This window comes from Pleurodeles waltl, chromosome 6 (genome assembly GCF_031143425.1).
Source record: "Pleurodeles waltl isolate 20211129_DDA chromosome 6, aPleWal1.hap1.20221129, whole genome shotgun sequence".
Lineage (NCBI taxonomy): Eukaryota > Metazoa > Chordata > Amphibia > Caudata > Salamandridae > Pleurodeles > Pleurodeles waltl.
The window spans coordinates 238,274,199-238,294,588 of record NC_090445.1 but is presented as its reverse complement, the minus strand read 5'-3'; the positions used below and the strand labels follow the sequence as shown (position 1 = coordinate 238,294,588).

At 47.4% G+C, this 20,390-nt stretch overlaps 1 protein-coding gene across 3 annotated transcripts in view; it reads right to left on the bottom strand.

Moving 5' to 3' along the window:
* TLK2 (tousled like kinase 2) overlaps nt 1-20,390 on the bottom strand; it is a 948,113-nt gene that overhangs the window by 417,104 nt on the left and 510,619 nt on the right. The window lies entirely within an intron of this gene.

Here is a 20,390-nt window from a genome sequence, read left to right as displayed (position 1 = left end):
CACTCTCAGCGGCACGGGGGCAGCCAGGTGCAGTGTGCCAAAAGGGCGTCGGGTTCTCAATAGAACTATGGAGAGACCCGGGGGTCACTTAGGCGCTGCAGGCAGAGCACAGGGGGGCCTCTTGAGCAAGCCACCGACTGGGCAAGAGTGAGGGACGCCTGCTGGTCATTGCTGCACCTATGGTCGGTTTCTCACGGGCCTGGGGGCTGCAGGTGCATTGCTTCTCCAGACGTCAGATATCTTCGTCCCGGGCAGTTGCGGCAGGGGGGGTCCTCGGGGATACCTCTGCAGGTGGTGTCGTGGGGGTACAGAGAGGTCAGCCCAGGGTGGACACGTTGTCGGAGTAGCCTGGAGGTCTTCTCTGGATAGTTGGTTTCTCTGGACACGGGCCGGGGGCGTCGGGTGCAGAGTAGTTGGACTCACGCTTCTGGAGTGAGGTGAGAGTCTCTTTAAAGATGGGTTCTTGGTGTTTTCTTTGGGCAGATTTGCTGTCCACTGGAGTTTCTTGGTCCTCTGTGAAGCAGGCAGTCCCCTGGAGGCTTTTCAGGGGTCGTTGGTCCTGCAGAAAGCGTTGCTTCTTTTCTAGCAGCTTTTTGAAGCAGGAGACGGGCCGGTAGGGCTGGGGCCCGAGTCAGTTGTTGTCTCCTTCTCTTCTCTGTGGGGTTTTCAGCTCAGCAGTCCTCCTTTCTTGAGGTCCTCAGGAATCTGAAGAGCTGGGTTCAGGGTCACCCCTAAATACTACATTTAGGGGTGTGTTAGGGTCACGAGGCATTAGCCAATGGCTACAGTCCCTGAGGGTGGCTACACCCTCATTGTGTTCACTCCCTTTGGGGAGGGGAGCACATTCCTAACCCTATTGGCCCTGATCCCCCAAGCCAAGATGGAGGATTCTGCAAGGAGGGGGTGACTTCAGCTCTGGACACCTTAGGGGTGGTTCTGGCTGAGGTGGGGACTCCTCCTTGTTTTTCCTAATTATCCCTCTGGACTTGTTGCCAAAAGTGGGTCTTTGTCCAGGGGATGGGCATCTCCACTAGCTGAGTGCCCTGGGGCATTGTAACACAAAGCCTGAGCTTTTGAGGCTCACCGCTAAGTGTTACAGTTCTTGCAGGGGGGAGGTGTGAAGCACCTCCACCCAGTGCAGGCTTTGTTTCTGGCCTCAGAAAGCACAAAGGCTCTCAGGGGGTCAGAAACTCGTCTCAGTGGCAGGCTGGCACAGACCAGTCAGTGCTGCACTGAAGGATTGGGTAAAATACAGGGGTTATCTCTAAGATGCCATCTGTGTGCCTTTTTGAATAAATCCAACACTGGCATCAGTGTGGGTTTATTATTCTGAGAAGTTTGATACCAAACTTCCCAGTAATCAGTGTAGCCATTATGGAACTGAGGAGTTCATTCTGACAAACTCCCAGACCATATACTTAATATGGCCACACTGTACTTACAATGTCTAAGAATGGGCTTAGACACTGTAGGGGCATATTGCTCATGCAGCTATGCCCTCACCTGTGGTGTGGTGCACCCTACCTTAGGGCTTTAACGCCTGCCAGAGGGGTGACTTACCTATGCCACAGGCAGTGTTTTGTGTTCATGAGACCCTGAGGGGGATGCCATGTCGATTTTGCCTTTTTCTCTCCACCAACACACACAATCTGCAATGGCAAAGTGCATGTGTTAGGTGATGGGTCCCTTAGTGTGGCACAACACATGCTGTAGCACTTAGGGACCTTCCCTGGTCACAGGGCCCTTGATACCACTGGTACCTTTTACAAGGGACTTATCTGTGTGCCAGGGGTGCGCCAATTGTGGAAACAATGGTACATTTTTAGTGATAAAACACTGGTGCTGGGGCCTGGTTAGCAGGGTCCCAGCACATTCTGTCAAGTAAGCATCAATATCAGGCAAAAAGTGGGGGGCAATTCTAAGAAGGGCCATTTTCCTACAGATGACGTGAACGATGGACACAGTCGATCAATGCCACCTAATGGTATGCAGAGGTACTGCTCATGAAAATCTCCAGTATCAGTCCAACACCTGGGGTAAACAAAATGCAAGGAATCTGCAAGTAGAAGTCTCTGTCAGATAGTGTCCGCACCCCCTGATACTGAGGAAATGAGGTGTATTATAAGGTGTGGTTATGCGACCTCACTGTGTAATACATAATACACCTACCAACCCCTTTAAGACCAGTAGGTTTTGCCTGTCAAACCCTTAGCTCAATCTGAGGCAGATGTGGCACTGAGCAGCAAGGCTTACAACAGAGGAAACTGGTGTAAAGCATGTAAACAGGACCAAAACAACTGCAGAAGAGATCGACATGACACTTAAGATATCAGAAACCAAATTTATAAAAATAGACTATATTTTTATTAGAATTTAGACACCACAACAAAAAATGGAGGGGTTTAAGAGACATGGCTTTTACAAGTAATATTAAATCGAAGCATTTTCACTCAAACGCAAAGAAGCCTTGCCAAGTTCAACAAATTTGACACTTAGAAACTTTTCCAAGGAAACAAGAGTAAGTGTTAATGCAATCAGGCAGAAATATTTGGGCAAACCAACTCCGGCAGGGAGCTAGTCAGGGGGTCAAGAAAGATTCTTAGAAACAGTTACCTCCACGGAACAAGCAGTCGTCAAGCAATTCAACCTCAGGGGTACATGCCCCTAAGAAAACCAGTTTGGTCATACTTACTCTTGCTGCACCTTGTGCCATCCTGTATTCCTACAGAAAATTATCAAATTGCAAAAAGACATTACCAAATTCAGTAAAGAAAAGGTATAGCCCTACATCAAAGATGACTATGAGGGCGACACACAATCACGTTCCTATGAGGAGTCTGCCTCCTCCAACAGGAAACCACATACTTATAGTAGCAGCTCCTCTTCGGACGGGTGGAGCACTGACGAGGGTGTACCACAACCCTACTACAATCTACCTCAGTTTCCTGTACATTAACATGGCAACCTCCCTATCAGCTCCATCAACCAAGCCCGATGATGCCTTATGTGCCTTTATTAGGCCGGGGCAGAGGAGAAGAGGACAGAATGTACACTGGGCAAAAGAAGAACTACAAATGGTTACCAGGAGCCAAGGCAGGAACCAGCCAATGAGAACTTAGTTGTCAACCTGTCTTCTAGACAACTTTTGACAGATGAAGTCCGTGCTCTCAATAAAGGGCTAGGCGTTGTGCCTACCCCTAAGGAAGATTCCTTTGGTCTTAACTGCGAGCTCTCCCAATTTTTTTTTTTTAGAAAAATCCGCCTACACTTTTTCTTTACGGACAAACCTGTTGGTCACGGAGGGAGGATTCTGGACTCAGAAATCCATCTTCTTTCATTCCTCCTACTTCAGCAATGGCCTGCAAGCTTCTCGCATTTGAAAAGGCAGTCCTAACAGATTTGAGTAAACTACGCACAAAACATAATTTTGTCAACATTCCTTCAAGTAAACGAGATGATCAAGACACTGGCACTTGACCCATTGCAATTAAACCGGCAGACAAGGGAGGAGCCATTGTTGTCCTTGATTCTCATGAATATAGACAGGAATGCTTACGTCTCTAGAGTGATTCCACCTACTATGCCCCTATTAAACGAGATCCCACTGAGAGATTACAACTCCAAATTCGTACTGTGATTAATGAAGTAGAAGCCGAATTTTTGGAGACTTACAATCCTCGTACTCCTCACTTTTACTGCCTCGCTAAGATCCACAAGGGTAGACTGCCCCCACCAGGACACCTTATTGTCTCAGGAATAGGATCTGTCTTGGAACCCTTCTCACCTTCTGTGACCACTTCCTCCAAACTATTGTATGCGAGGCTTCTACGTTTTTGAAAGACACCAAAGATGTCTTCATTCTCATTAATTCTATCAATGCCACTGAACAAGTGAATGCCCTGATAAGCCTTGACGTGGAAGCTTTGTACACTAACATTCCTCAAGAAGCAACATTACAGGTGGTTCAAGATGCTCTGTCTAGCAGCACGTGGACTTCCCAACAACAATTGACTTTATTATGCAATGTGAGTCTCTAGCCCTGACTGAAAATTTCTTATGGATCAAAAAACAGCTCTATCACCAGATATGTAGGACATCTACGGTTAGCATCTTTGCGCCCTGCTTGGCCTGCCTTTATATGTATCATTTTGAACAACTATTTACACTTAATAACTCCAATCCGTTTGTTGATAATATCAGACTATGGGGTCAATATATATACGATATCTTGATCATTTGGCAGGGTCAGACATAGCAGGTTGATTCTTATACGGCCTGGATTAACGGGCTGGATCCCTTCTTAAGGTTCACTTCGGCCGCTTCAGTGACCAGGATTTCCTTTCTAGACCTCATGATCACCATTAACCAGGGCAAACTGGAGATCTGTACCTATCAGAAGACAACAGATTGTAATAGTCTACTGCTATATGAAAGTCACCATCCACAGGCCCTATGGAATAATTTACTGTATTGGTCAATTCCTACAGCTACGCTGTAATTGCAGTAACATTTCCACTTTTGAAGCACAAGTTGATGACCTCTCATTAAGGTTGAATGAGCGACACTATCCACGCCAGATAATTAACACGTCTCGCAAACGGGCACGCAACAATCACAGAGAGGCATTATTGAGAAGTGAACCCAAGAACCCAGACACCCGATTAACTTGCGTTTCCACTTACACCCCTTTGTCAAACACCATAAAAAAAGCTTATAAACAACCAATGGCCTATACTCAGAAGTGGTGGGGTGTCAATACCCAAACCTTTGTTTGCCTTTAAGAGGACAAGAAATATAAAGGATTTGGTAGTGCATACCAGCTCTATGACTGTCCGCTCAGAACCTAGTTGGGCGATACTGTGGCAACTCCCACCAGTATTAAGTCACCATCCGTGTGGTAGTTGTAATGTATGTTCACTGACCAAAAGGGTTGATGCAATTGATTTGGAACCTATAGGCAGATGGCGCCTTTTGAAACACACTAATTGCAATACTCATAATTGCATTTACATGATTACGTGCCCCTGTCATCTACCTTACATTGGAATGACCACAAGACCAGTGAAGGTTAGGATTAATGAACACTGTAGTAACATTAGATGTGGATGATCTACTACCAAACTAAGTGTCCACTATCTTGACAAAAACCACACTCCTAATGATATGTGGTGGGTAGTTCTGGAAACACCCAATCACGTAGTGAATGATTCCAAAACTCGACTAGAAAGAGAACAACGTTGGGTGTTCAAACTTGGGACCCACGTCTACGGACTTAACGATGATATTCCATAGATGAGTTTCCTTCCTAACACTTGATGGGTTCCCTCTCCACTCCGGTACTCAGGCTCTGGTACTGTATTGGAATATAGCATAGGATTACCACAGTGAAGTTTCTTTATTAAACGGTGGTGGCCATATAGATTCTACTAGCTCACGATAGTGACTATTAAGACCACCAAGTATTCCTGTGCCGGTCACAAAATTTACCTTTATGGTGTCACTTACAACATGTTATTTGGTGCCCTTATTGTGCTGTCATTATATATATATATATATATATGTATGCCTGAGCAAACTATTCAGCTCATTCTCATATGTCCTTTTTGTCTTTTTCCCACCTCCTTCTCTCTCCCATTTTGACTCTCCGCTAGGACCAATATTAATATGCTAATTGGACTGTCTCTACATCTACGATCTTGCAATACGATCTTATTTTGAAACCATCTGGCAATACGATCTTTTTATTTTTTTTGCAACGTTTTGACTTGTATTAGTTTTTTCGTCTGAATGCCGAGACATATTACTGGTCCGAACTTTATTTTTATTTTGTACTGAGGACGGTGTTTTGTTGCTAAGATATGTTTTTATACAACACAATGTCCGTTGTTTGTTTCTTCCCGTCTGTATTCTGAGACGGGCTACTGGTCCTTTGTTTATTTTTTTTTACCCAGAGGGCGGGACTTCATTGCCATGATACCTGCTCACATGACGTGGGGTCCACAGCTGATTGCAGCCTGTGCAGTACCCTTACTATTTGACCTACCAGCCGCCTTCACCTTTTACTTTCCAGAATGTGGCCACAGTGTAGGTCACCGTACATGGACCTTCGCATCTAACTAAGTACCGATGCTCCCAGTGAGTTTCTGCTGTTTTCCTCACGATCATTAGACACTGATCTTTATGTACACATATTTGTTTGAGGTATGCAAGAGTCAGAGAGAATAGTATAGTGCGTTACTTTATCCACATTTTATTGGATACTGTTTCACTATCAATGAGGCTGTGTCAGTATTTAGTATTATGCCACCCTCTTTTCTTGGCCTGTATATTGTTCTATATTTCTGTGACAGTGACACTGAAGGTGGGCAGACATAAGGCACTGAGTCACCTCTGTGGTTTACATATTTTGCCTGTCTAAGTTACACGGTTCCTCTCATATTCAAATACGTTTATTAGTAGTGATATTGAATTAGTATCACACAGCTACTCCGGGAGGCATACCCCTACCCTGTATTTCACCAGTAGTGATATTAATATACTTTTTGTATTTATGTAGAAGCGACAACAGTCCTTTGGTACACATGTTCCCATGGAGCCCCGCCTCTAATAGAGGAGGGTAAGCAGTTGTTACCTTTAGTTTGCCTTTCCACCAAGCATGGCAGCATGTCATCATCGAATGTCACAACACTTTGTGTGTCCAATATTATATGTGTATTTGATCTTACCATACACTTGTTGGTCTGCTCTTTTTGTTTTGTTTCCACAGGTCCTTATCTATCTAAACTGTTAGATGCATAGCTCTTTGAGTAAGTTAAATTCAGAACTTCTTACACATATCCCCTTAACACAGTTTGGAATGTAGTGTACCTTAGGAGATGTTCATTTCATTGGTCCTGATGAAACGCCACTTGATCCGCACAGACTTTTTAAGCGTGAAACATGTTGACCTTTACTAGTAGTTGAAGGAAAACTCTTCTATCACCCTTCAGTGTTTTGGGAGAGTGGTGGAACATTATCTCCATCTCACTCCCTTGTGTTTTTATCCTTGAACGAGACCCCTTACGATCAATAAAATATAGGTTTTTGAGGTTCTATAGACAATGTTAGCGTTTCTTTCTCCAACTCCTTTTCAACTGTAGGTTTAAATTTATCCCTACATGCTTTAACCACGGCACACACTACAAATTAAGCTTGCAGGCAAAGAGCCCCCTTGCAAGGCCCGTCAGGCATTGACGCACCAGTCTGAGGATGAGCTAGCCCTATGATGAAGCATGACATGCAATGGATGAGTGAGGGCTCTTGCTTCTATCGTTAGAAGTGCCTAGTGGATCTTTGTTTTCTCTTGTGGAACAGTGTACCTTTTTGATTTACATGCCGAAAGAATGGGTCATCCCTACTCCTGGGTGTTAAACATCTGCCCTTCAAAGGTGGCTTCTACTTTAAAGCTTGCCTTTTGGTGCTAACACCGAAGTGGCTTCCTGCAGTAAGGAGGTAACTCCTCTGTGGCCTGCAATTACTCTGTTCTCCTTTCTGTGAGTCAATGGCACATCTCTTTTGACTTGAGATACCAGTCATGCCTAATGTAATGAGCGGTTTTATATCCCAGAGTACCCACTTTGGTTGCACCATATAGGAGTTAGCACAGCTGAGGAGTCAGCATGTAATCCTCTATTCGTCAATCGGGCGACAGTAGTTTTGCATGTTCACTGTCAGGACATGTAAAATACATGACCCACCTTCAACATTTGTTGTACCCTGCTCTCAGGACTCGGAAGGCCTGCCAGTTCATAACCTTTTAACAGATGTACAGGGGAAGCACTGACTTTGACATTGTTTCAATGGCAAAGTTGGGCTAGCAGTGCACGAATACTCTACCAGTCTGCAAAGGTGGAATGGGGGACATTTTACAAGGAAGGCATCCAGGGTAGCACAACCAGTACTACAAGCCCTGGGTCACCCCTGTAACCTACATTCCCTGAGTAGCAAGTTAGTGTATGCTAGGGACTTACAGGTAAGTTAGCCATTTCTAATTGCGTGTGTAGGAAAGGGCCACGGTTGGCATGGTTACCCCCCCACACACATTTTGCCCAGTGTTGATGCCAACTTTGATTGAAAGAGGGCTGGGATCCTGCTAACCAGGCCCCAGGCCCAGTGTTCTTTCCCTAAAACTGTACCTTTTTTCCACAATTGGCACAACCCCGGCACACAATTAAGTCCCTTGTAAAAGGTACCTATGGTACCAAGGGCCCTGTGGCCAGGGAAGGTCTCTAAAGGCTGTAGCATGTATTATGCCACCCTAGGGGGCCCCTAACCAAGCACATAAACACTGCCTTGCAGCTTGTGTGTGCTGGAGAGGAGAAAAAGACAAAGTCTCAGGGTGCCATGCCCACAAATCACTGCCTGTGGCATAGGTAAGTCACCCCTCTAGCAGGCCTTACAGCCCTAAGGCAGGGTGCACTATACCACAGGTGAGGGCAAAGCTGCATGAGCAATATGCCCCTACAGTGTCTAAGTACATCTTTAGACATTGTAAGTGCAGTGGAGCCATATTGAGAATACGGTCTGGGAGTTTGCCATTCCGACCTCCACAGCTCCATAATGGCTTCACTGAATACTGGGAAGTTTGATATCAAACTCCTCAGCACAATAAACCCACACTGATGCCAGTGTGGGATTTATTGAAAAATGCACACAGGGGCATCTTAGAGATGCCCCCTGTATGTTAGCCCAACTGCTAGTGTAGGACTGACCGGTCTGTGCCAGCCTGCCACTTTCAGATACGTTTCTGACCACTGGAGTGCCCTTTGTGCACTCTAGGGTCAGAAACAAAGCCTGTCCTGGGTGGAGGTGCTTCACACCTCCCCCTTACAGGAACTGTAACACCTAGCAGTGAGCCTCAAAGGCTCAAGCCTCAGATTATAGTTCCCCAGGGCACTCCAGGTAGTGGAGATGTCCGCCACCCCCCGGGCAAAGCCCCGCTTTTGGCAGAAAGTCAGACGGGAAAATTATGGCAAAGAAGGAGGAGTGACCACCCCAGCCAGGACCACCCCTAAGGAGTCCAGAGTTGAGGTGACCTCCTCCCTGCTGAATCCTCCATCTTGGTTTGGAAGACAGGGACCAATAGGACTAGGTTTGTGCCCCCCCAAGGGAGTGGGCACAAGGAGGGTTATCCTCAGGGACTGCAGCCATTGGCTGCTGCCCTCTGACCCCTAAAACACCCCTAAATCTAGGATTTAAGGGCCTCCCTTAACACAGCTCACCAGATTCCTGGCGACCTAACAAGAAGAAGAAGGACTGCTAAGCTGAATCCCCCAGCAGAGAAGAAGGAAGACGACAACTGCTTTGGCCCCAGCCCTACCAGCCTGTCTCCTGCTTCAAAGAACCTGCCAAAGACCAGCGACCCGTCCAGCGGGACCATTGACATCTGCCAACTCCAGAGGACTGCCCTGCACCTAATAGGACCATAAACTCCTGAGGACAGTGGCTGTGTCTAAGAAAACCTACAACCAAGGACTTCCACCTCACTCTGGATGCGTGAGTCTGGACCCCTGTGCACCTGATGCCCAAGGCATGTGTCAAGGTGGTCCACCTGGCAAGAGAGGGTCCCCAGGAGATTGCGAGCAAGTGCCCACCCTGGGTTTACTTCTCCACAACGATGTCTGCAGAGGGAGTCTTGAGGACCCCCCCTGACTGCAAAGCTCCGGACGAAGATATACGATTCCTGAAGACACACTGCACCCGCAGCCCCCAGGCCTTGGAGAACCAGACCCCCGGTGCATCTACATTCAGCATAAGGCCCTCCCTGTCCAACTTGTGGTGTGCCTGAGACAACCCCCGGACCTTGCCTGCAGCCACTGAGTGACCCCCGGGGTCTCCTCATAGACCAGCATTGAAAACCCAACACCCTGTTTGCACCCGGCCGCCCCTGTGCCACTGAGGGTGTGTGTCTGGTGCCTACTTGTGGCCCCTTCAGTGCTCTTCTAATCCTCCCTGGTCTGCCCCCTGAGCCACAAGCCTGATTCCAAGAACCCTGTCTCCATAGTAGCTCACGTTAAATTTGCTCAACTTTGACCTCTGCACCTGACCGGCCTTGTGTTGCTGGTGGTGGGTGTTTGGGGATAACTTGAACCCCAACCAGTGGACTTCCTAAAACCCAGAGACTGAAACTGTAAGTGTTGTACTTACCTGTTAAATGACCTAACATTTCTTCCCCCCCAGGGACTGTTTCTGAAAATTGCACTGTGTCCTTTTTTAAAACAGATTATTGCCAATAATTCAACTGTATTACTTACCTATTTCAAACAAAGTACTGTCGATATTCTACTTTACCCTCAGTTAAGCCACTGGGTAACCCCTGGACTCTGTGCACATTATATCTCACTTTGATAAACTATATACAGAGCCACCTTCCTATAGCGTGCAGCCCATACAACATACACTTTAGCGTCAGAACACTGGCACTGAGGTCTGACTAGCAGGTCTCAGTGCACTCTCAGTTGAAAAACCAGCAGTATCAGTCGAAAAACTTGGGGGTGACCATATGAAAAGAGGCGTTTCCTTACACAGAGCCCCAAAAGCAATTTAGTGGGACCAGTGTGCACATTCCTAGACTTGGAATCATATTAATGGATACAGTCCAGTCACAAAATGGGGAAGAAAGGAGGGCCAGTGAGGAATTTGAGGCTAGATACAGTCCCTACCTGAAAGTTTATTACCAAATGTAAGTAACATATTCCTCTACTTGCAGATTTCTCACCATTTCAATAGATATTAAAGCAGTATTTATTTGAGAAATTGCCTATTTAGGAGATGGGTCTTTGCATGTACTCAAACCAGAGAGTCGTGCCAGACAGAGTGGGAAAAATGCCCTTCTCAGCAAACCAGACCGTCCAGAAAAAGGTGCTTCCTGAATGCATGGAGGGAGGCCCCTGTAGCCTCCTAGCAAATGTCCAGGACAGGGACTCCCCATACCAAAACAGTGGTAGCAAATTGGCCCTGGTAGAATGAGCACGTAGTCCTTCTGGTGGCTGTTTTTTAGCCAATGTGTGGTAGATCGTAATGCATAGCATGGTCCAGAGGAAGATAGCACTCTCTCGCACAGCCTTGCCTTTTTTCGGTCTACAGTAATCCACCCACAAACAGCTGATCGTCGACACTGTTTTTTGGTACGATCTATATAAAAAGCTCAGCCCTCTCCTGGGGTCCAACTTACGAAGTCTCTCCTTGGAGGGGTGACGCGAAGCACAGAATACCAGCAAGGTGATGGTGAAGTTACTGAGCTAAGGTTCTCATCATTCGCATAGGAGACCTTCCGCCACCTCTGGATGCAATGGCCACTTGTGATCTGCTAGGCGCTGATGGCTGATTTTGTCCGACCTGGCAATCTAGCAGACTGCCAGGTGGTTCCACAGCAGGTAGATTCCTTGGGATTCCAAACATTTCCAGCAGCACAGAGACTCCTGGCACAGGATCCATTTCCCACTCTTCCTTGTTTGTTCCTGTACATCATAGAGGTGGCGCTGCCCGTAAGCACCTGTACCAGCCTCCCCTTGACAGATTGAATGAAGGTTTTCAGCACCAAGCGGAGAGCTCCCTGCGCCAGAAGGTTGATTATGGAGTCAGGACTACGTTGGAGACCAAAGGCCTCTGAGCTTCACCTTTCCCAGATGGCGACCCAACCGAGAAGTGATGCATCGCTCTCCACTGTCAGCTCTAGGTGGGGAAGGGAGACAGACCCAATCATGGTCCATTTACCACCACTGCAGATCTTGTGCAGTCTCCTAAATCAGAATAATGTTAGAGAGATATCTTTGATGTTGGGCACACTAGGACTTTAGATTCCACTGCACAGTCCACATATTCCACCTAGTGTGCAGGACCAGCAGGATGCAGAAGGCCATCAGTCCCAGCAGCCTCAGGGTCGACCTCACTGAAATCCAGAACTGAGGTTGAAAGATCTGGATCATAGCCTGAAAGTCCTAAATTCTTTTTCCTGGGGTAAAAGCACGAAACCGAACCGTGTCCAGAATGGTTCAGATATCTGAGAAGGAGTCAGTGTGACTTTGGCGCGTTGATAGTGGACTACAAAGATTACCTGAGGTTTGCTGGAGGTAGTCTGGATGTAGCTGACTGCCTTGGGAAAGGCTGTTTTCAACAGCCAGTCATCAAGTTAGGGGAAGACTGAAACCTCTGACCCCCGAAGATGAGCTCTAATCACTGCCATCACTTTCGTAAACACCAGAGGGGTGCTGGTGAGACCAAATGGGAGTGCAGAGAACTGAAAAGGCTCCTGTCCTACCATAAACTGTAGGTAACGCCAGCAGAACAGGTATATGGAAACAGGCATCCTTCAAGATTCAACACCATCATCCAATCTCCAGGGATGAAGCAGATAAGACCTGGGCTAGGGTGAGCATAATGAATTTCTACTGTGAGAGGGTGGAGGTCTAGAATAGGCTGAAGGCCCCCATTCTTCTTGGGCACTAGGACATAGAGGGAATAACAACCACGTCCTACTTTTGGACCTGGCACTCCCTCTACAGCCCTTTTGACCATAAGGGCTCACACTTCCCGCCACAAAATGGAGAGATGGCCCTCCATCTGTCTTTGAAGGGACAGCTGAGTGGTAGGGGAGGAGGAGAACGCAGAGAGGAAGAGTAAGGCATATCCCCTATGAACATTTTGTAGAACTGACCTGCCTGAAATTGTAGCTTACGTGTACGGGAAAAATTGTATCTTCCTCCCACAAGGTGCCTGTGCTTCCCTAAAAGCATGCTGAAGGGGTTTAGCAGATGGGGCTTGATAGGGGTTCAACCTGTGGGAGGCAGGCACCCCTGCCTCGACTTCAAAACTGCTGGATTCCCTGCTGAGGCTGGCAGTACGAGACAGCTCAACCAAATCCACAAAAGGAATGGTAATGCTACAGATGCAGGGCAGATAAACCAAGAGAGCCTGTCCTAGCTCTGCTTACTTTAAATCGTTCTGAAGCGGAATCTGCCTTATCCCCAAATAGGCGAGTCCCGTCAAAGGACATGTCCATAAGGGAAGACTGAACGTCACCAAATAATAGCAGCGGTGAATGACAACACTGATGCAAATGGCTTGCCCGATGGAATCAGTGATATCCAAGCCAAGGTGGTTTGGGAACTTGGCTGCATCATGACCGTCCTGCATCATGTCCGTGCTGCATGGCCTGGGTAAGGCAGGTTGGAGAGCTTCAGCGACACCAAAGATGAAATGAGTCACCAAGTCCAAAAGGGCGTGAGAGTAGCGTGCCAGGAGCTTGCTGGCATTAACTGAATGGAAAGCCGGGCTAGTGGAAGAAAACTTGCTTCCCAAACATTTCAACTCCCTATTGGGGTATGTACTCGAAAAAGTGTTGGAGGTGGAGGCCTGCACCACTAAGGCGACGGAGTCTCACTAGCTGCCTGTTGACTGGAGTGCCAGAAAAAAGATTGGCCTCGACTCCCAATAAGGTATCAGTTAGTGTCTCACTAAAAAGTAGAAGAGTCTCAGAAGAGGTCTGTCCCAGCTGGAGGACTTCTGTCAACACATATGAATTCACCTCCAAGGTGAGGACCTGAAGGTCAACAACTTCAGTCACCCTATACATAACCATAGCCTAGGAAGCGGATGAGCTTTTAAAACGTTTTTCTATATGCTCCTCACTGTAGAATAATGTACCCTATTCTGACAAAGGAGTGAATCTAAGAAACAAAACTTTCAAAATGTGCCCTTTGCCTCATTTCCCAGTCTTTTGCCAGTGTATCTGGTTGTCTCAAAGCCATTGTAGACTTTAGTGCGTGTCTGGTAGAATTATCAATCATCACTTCTTCAGTTTTTGTGCCCTCTTTACCTTTTACATTGTTTCACTTAGCCCATTAGCCATTCTAAATGCTTTTAGTTAGAGGGAAATGTTTTCACTTAGAGGGATTTCTTGGACGAGGTTATTTATGGTCACCAGATCTGTCTCACTCGCAGTCTGGCAGAGCGCGTGATATGCTTGCATGCACTAAAGTGACAATTTTGCATAATATGCATGCGCAGCTGAAACGCTCCTGACCATCTGCATCTGAAAACTTTGGCTCTAGCTTGTGCAAGTACACCTGTGTAGGAAGCTGGCTCTGTATATACTATACCAAAGTAAGGTATAGTCTAAGAAGAGTCAAGTGGATCCACAGAGGGTTAACAGAGGTTCAAGTAGATAATACTAATGCTCTCTTTTGTGGTAGTGTGGTCGAGCATTTAGGCTTATCAGAGGGTAGTGCTAAGCATTTGTTGTACACACACAGTCAAGAAATGAGGCACATACTCAATGACTATCTCCATGCCAATGTTTATGTATCAAAAAATATACTTTGTTACTTTATTTCGAGAACCAAAAGGATCTCTGTTGCAGGTAAGTAGTTTTATAGGTCAGCGAAAAACTCACACCCTCAACAACACAGGGGCGGCCGGGTGCAGGGTGCAAACACAAAGTCAGGCGCCCAATGCTTATCAATGGAGGAACCCCAGGGGTCACAAAGATGCTGCAGGCTTGGTCCAGGGTGTTGGCTGAAGAAGACCAGCGGCTGGACAGGTAAGCAGATAGCCCACTGAGCGTTTCAGGACCATCAGTTGGGGTCCCCCAGGCCAGGGGGCTGCGGGTGTGCCGGGGTACCTTTAGGCATCGAGAAATATTCACTGGATTCTGTTGCTTGTGGGCGGTCCTCTGAATTAGGCTGCAGGCATCGTCATGTTGGTCAGGAGGGTTGAACCCAGAGTGGACTCGAGGTCATAATCGCCTGGGGACCTGGACTCAGGCCATGGGCGTTGGGTGCAGAGTGGGCAGGACTCATGGATCCGGGAGGGTCTGGAGTCCTTCTTGGAGAATTCTTTGTGGACGTGGCCGCTGTCTTTAGGAGATCTTGGTCCATGGGTAGGCAGACAGTCCTCTGGGGGTTTGTAAAGGTCGCTGGCCCTACAGGATACATCGTCTTTTTGTAGCAGGATTCTTGAAGCTGCAGACGGGCCAGTAGGGTTGGGGCCAAGTCAGTTGTAGTCAGGAGTCTTCTCTGCTGGAGCAGCTCTTCGTCCTTCTTTCAGGTCACCAGGAATCTGATGAGCAGGGTTCAGGGGTGCCCCTAAATATTAGATTTAGGAATGTTACAGAGGTCAGAAGGCAGTAGCCAATGGCTATTGGCCCTGAGGGTGGCAACACCCTTCCTGTGTCTACTCCCTTTAGGGAGGAAGGGCACATTCCTAACCCTATTGGCTAACATTCACCAAAACGAGGCGGAAAATTCTGCCAGGAGGGGTTCACCTCAGCTCTGGGCACCCTAGAGGTGATTCCAGCTGGGGTGGACACTCCTCCTGGTGTTCCCTGGCCACAGGGCCCTTGGTACCACTGTTACCTTTTACAAGGGACCTGGCTGAGTGACCAGAGGATTGCTACTGTGAAAGCAATGCTACAGTTTAGGAAAAAAACACAGGCGCTGGGGCTTGGTTAGCTGGATCCCAGCACACAGTCAAGTTAGCATCAGATATCGGGCAAATAGTGGGGAGTGGGGTAACCATGCCAAAAGGGGCACTTTCCTACAATGTGCCCTCCACGTTAACGCATGAGCAAGCTATTTTTCTTTAGAAATTATTTCTACGAGACTGGTGAGCTTTTTCTTCTCCTTTCTAGGCAAGAACATAATAAGCAGGAATCTTTACACCCTTTGTTAACTTTTTTGAAGCAGACTGGTGTTTTTCACTACTTCTTGTATCTTGTGCACATTGCTTGGTCACATTGAGAGGTGAATTCCTGGTGGTATTACGCTATGGCCTTTAATGAGATTAGACTGAAGTAAGGATTGTCAGCGACCTTTTGTCATGTTTGATATGTTCCATAGAAAAGGGTCAGCCTTTTCTTAACATGATAGTACAGGGGTATAAGTACTGATGCCTGTCGTTTTGATACAATGAGGCACACTGATGCATAGTTGCTTTGGTCTGTTTGGGTGAACAAGACGCACAACTGAAGTAGCGTTTGAATTTGCACTATAGCACTGGTAGATAATTGCATGATCGTCTTACATAGGTGTCCTCATTTATGTGCACAGATTCCCCCATTTGTTGTATACCTCAGAGGTCCTATCAAGTGAAGAAAGCAAGATCTATGCAGAGTTGCCCTCCTTCACCAAACAAATTTGTTTTGCAAGCTGCTAGCAGTTAAACTGTTTTCTTGATGCTTTCTTCAACAGGTTGCTCCCCTTTTCCCTGAAGACCCGCTGGGTTATTGGAAGGGTCAAAACGATGACTGGAGATGCTAAGTTCACTGCAGTGTCATACAATGAACTTCAAATTAAAGTCCGCTACAATAAATTATTGCACTGGTCTGTCACCAATGACATAAAATTGTTAGTCGTTTCAAGAAACACTAGCAGACATTTGCACTTTGTATCACTCCTCACTTTCGCTGTGCCGTTTTTTGAGCAGCTACCACTTTTTTGTCTTATAAATTTGTTTTTATATTAATGCAGTAAATAATAAGTCAGTGTGATTGCACTATAATTTAACAGTGGGTATCTTGCCATAGAAGCTTAGGATGACAAATGCTTCTTCTGATGGAGCCACTGTTTCCAGTTGTAAAACCAGGTTCCAAGGGTTATTAGGTTTATCCCATTTTCTTATTTACTACTCCTTTGTGGAGGCACACATCATGTGGAGGAAGTGGGGTCTCAACTGTTACCGGCGCAGCTTAGGCCGAGGTCAACCCAGCACTGACTCAGAGTCAGAGTCCAATGGGGATCTCCTCACCCAGTGTCGATGGATTTGGTACTGGCATGTAAGTCCTGGGAACTGGTTTGGGCCATGGCACCGGAGGCATGGTCTGGACCCAAGACAGAGGCTTTATGACAGGCTCACAGAGATTAACTGGTGCCAAGGGCGAACCTGCTGGCAGTACTCCAGGTTGAAGTCCTTTTGGCTCCTGGGTCCTGAAGGTGCACCAGAGGGAGTCGGCAAAGATCCGAAGAGGCGGAGCATGGCTATGTTAACTCTTTAATCTGTTGCGGAGTGAAAGATGGACCCAGAAACTCGGGTTGTGCTGGAACCAGTTGCAGGATAGTCTCTAAAGTCGAAGAGAGACTCCAGAAACAAGACTGAGAGCAACGGTGTAGGAAGCTGGCCTGGTGTGTGGTTGGTACCTATGGTACTTACACCTTATTCCAGGTATCCCCTCTTAGTGAAGTGTAGGCAGTGACTACAAACCAGGCTCTTTAGAGATAGCTGTGGATGAGCAGCCAAGGCTTATTTAGGAGACATGCAAAGCACATGCAATACCACTGTAGTCACGCAGCACTTCCACACATAAAAGAAAACACTCAGTTGTACAAAAATAAAGGTACTTTATTTTTGGAACAGATCACCACAAAATACTAGACAGGTAACCCACCCTTAGGAGGTACGCAATACACTAAATATATACACTAGTAATCAGAAACAGGCAAGGAAAAGGTTAGAAAACAGTGCAAATATCAATAACCAATAGTGACCCAATGTGGAGCACAAACCATATACTAAAAAAAATAGAATGCGAACAAGGTACCCCCACCTAGGTAAGTAAAATGTGCAGAGGGGAGCTGAGGGTATCAGAAAACCACAAAGGTAAGTAACACAGTACCCCCCTGCGACTAGGAATGCAGGAGTAAAACACTGGAGTTTCCCCAAACCACCCAAAAGGAGGAAAAGAAGAAAAAGACACCCAGAGAAGACTGCAAGAAAAGCAGCGGTGCATTCCTGAAAAAAAAGACCCGTGGTGAGAGGAGACCAAGTCCAAGAGTTACAGTGGAGTCCAGGAGGAGTAGAGGCTATTACCCACCCAGCTGTGGATGCAGCAGTTGTTCGACGGTGATGAACAGGTCAGCACTCAGCCCTGGAGCCGGAGAGGAGTTCCTGATGGATACAGATGAAGCCCTCAACTGGAAGGAAAATAACAGATGGGTGTTGGTGCAGGAATTCCACCAACAAGCCTTGGCAAAGGCAAACTCATGGTTAGTGGAAAAGAGGTGCTGCCGGGGACCAGAGAGGCCCAGTAGGAATCAACCATGGAGGGGACCCGCAGCGCCGCAGGCAGTCCACACCCACAGGACGGGGACACAGGAGTCGCGGAAGAAGCCCACGCAGCACGACAAAAGAAGATCCCACGCCGCAGGAGAACCACACTGCAGGCTGTGCTTTGCAGGATGGAGTGCTGGGGGCCTGAGCTGCACGTTGGAGGAGATGCGAACAAGCCTTGGAAGCTGCAAGAGATGCAGTGCACGGGGTTCCTGTGTGGTCAGGCAAAGGTTTTCTTCCACCAAAGCTGGACAGCTGGTAGAAAGGACCAAGAGGACTACTCCGGACCACCACCCGTGATGCAGGATCTACGCAGCTCAGCAGGAGAGGGAATCCACGCAGCCAGTCGTCGCTTGTTGTAGGTGCCTGCGGTTGGAGGAAAGTGACTCCTTCACTCCACGGGAGATCCCTTCTTCTTCTTGTGCAGCTGAAGAGTTGCAGTCTTTTGAGGATGAACGGCTATGAAAATGTTGTAAAGTTGGCAGGAGCCCTGGAAACAATGTTGCTTAAAAGTCCTTTCTACTTGGAAGCAGCTTGTCGGGTTCTTGAGGTTCCAGTTGCAGTTCCAGAGGCCAGAAGTCAAAGCAGAGGTTGCAGAGGAGTCATGCTGGAATCTTGCAAGCCGAATCTGAGGACCCACCCAAGAGAGAGACCCTAAATAGCCCTGAAAGGGGGATTGGTCACCTAACCAAGTAAGCATCTATCAGGAGGGGGCTCCAACATCACCTGCCTGGCCACTAAGATGCTCCCTGAGTTCCCTGCCAACCTTGGAAACAAAATGGCAGAACCCAAGGACCCTCTGGAGGAGCACTGGGCACCACCCCTAGCGTGGTGATGGACAGCGAAGTGGTCACTCCCCTTTCCATTGTCCAGTTTCGCGCCAGAGCAGGGACTGGGGGTCCCTGAAACGGTGTGGACAGGTTTATGCACGGAGGGCACCAAATGTGCCATTCAAAGCAAACAGTGGCTTGGGGAGACCACCCCTCCGAAGTCAGTCACACCTATTTCCGAAGGGTGTTACTTCTTGCTCCCAAAGGAAATTCTTTGTTCTGCCTTCCTGGGCTTGAACAGATCAAGCAGCAGGCCAGCAGAAACCCATCTGAGGGGTGGCAGCAGCTGGGCTGCCCGGAAAACCCTGTAAGACTAATGGCACCAATGTTGGGGGTCCTCTAAGGAGCCCCCAGAGTGCATGGAATCATACTTCCAATACCTGCAACAGAATTGGGGTATGATTCTGGCATGTTTGATACCAAACATGCCCAGGTTCGATACCAAACATGCCCAGGTTCGATACCAAACATGCCCAGGTTCGGAGTTACCATTATGTAGCTAGACAGAGGTAGTAACCTATGTCCAGTACATGGGTAAAATGGCGTCCCCACACTCACAAAGTCCAGGAAAATTGATCTGGAGTTTGTGGACGCACCTCTGCTAGTGCAAGTGTGCACTCACACATATGTACTTGCACCCTGCCCTCTGGAGAGGGCCTACCATAGGGGTGACTTACAACGACAGTGCAGTGACCTGTAGTGAAAACGAGTGCATGCACCCGTTTCACGAAGGCTGCAATGGCAGGCCTGCAGAACCCTTTGCATGGGCTCCCTAAAGGGTGGGAGAATAACTGCTTCAGCCTATAGGGATCACCTGGAACCCCAATGCCCTGGGTACCTAGGTACCATATACATGGGGGGACCAGAATGCCAATTGTGGGAAGAAAAGGGTACAATTTAGAGGAGCGAGCACAACTACTGGGGTCCTGGATAGCAGGAACCCAGTTGACACAGTCAAACAGGCGGAAAATAGAGGTAACCATGCCAAGAAAAAGGGTACTTTCCTACAAACGGCATCAGTGCAGAGCTGGACAGCGCCACATACTGGCATGCAAAGGTACTGATGAAGTTTTCAGATCTAGCCTGAGGCATGGGGAGTAGAATCACCTGTTTTTGCATCGAGTTTCATTGAGTTAAGGTGGCATCCACGTTTGATGCATATCCTATGCCCAGAGTGGATGGATCTTATTCAGAGACTGGGTTCGGCCCAATACATTAGCACCTTAGATTTCACAAATGATACTGGCAAGTTCCTTTTAGGAGCTCAGATAGATGCAAAACAGCTTTTTCAACACTGTTTGGTCTGTTTCAATTTAAATTGCTTTCATTTGGGCCGCACGGTGCTCCAGTCACATTTTAAAGAATTAACCAAAATTTGCCAGCTGCCTATCTGCAATATATTTTTATTCTGGGTACAAATTTTGAGTTGAATTTAAAGCACTGGCGTTTGGTACTGGAGACATCAAACAAGCACGGTTA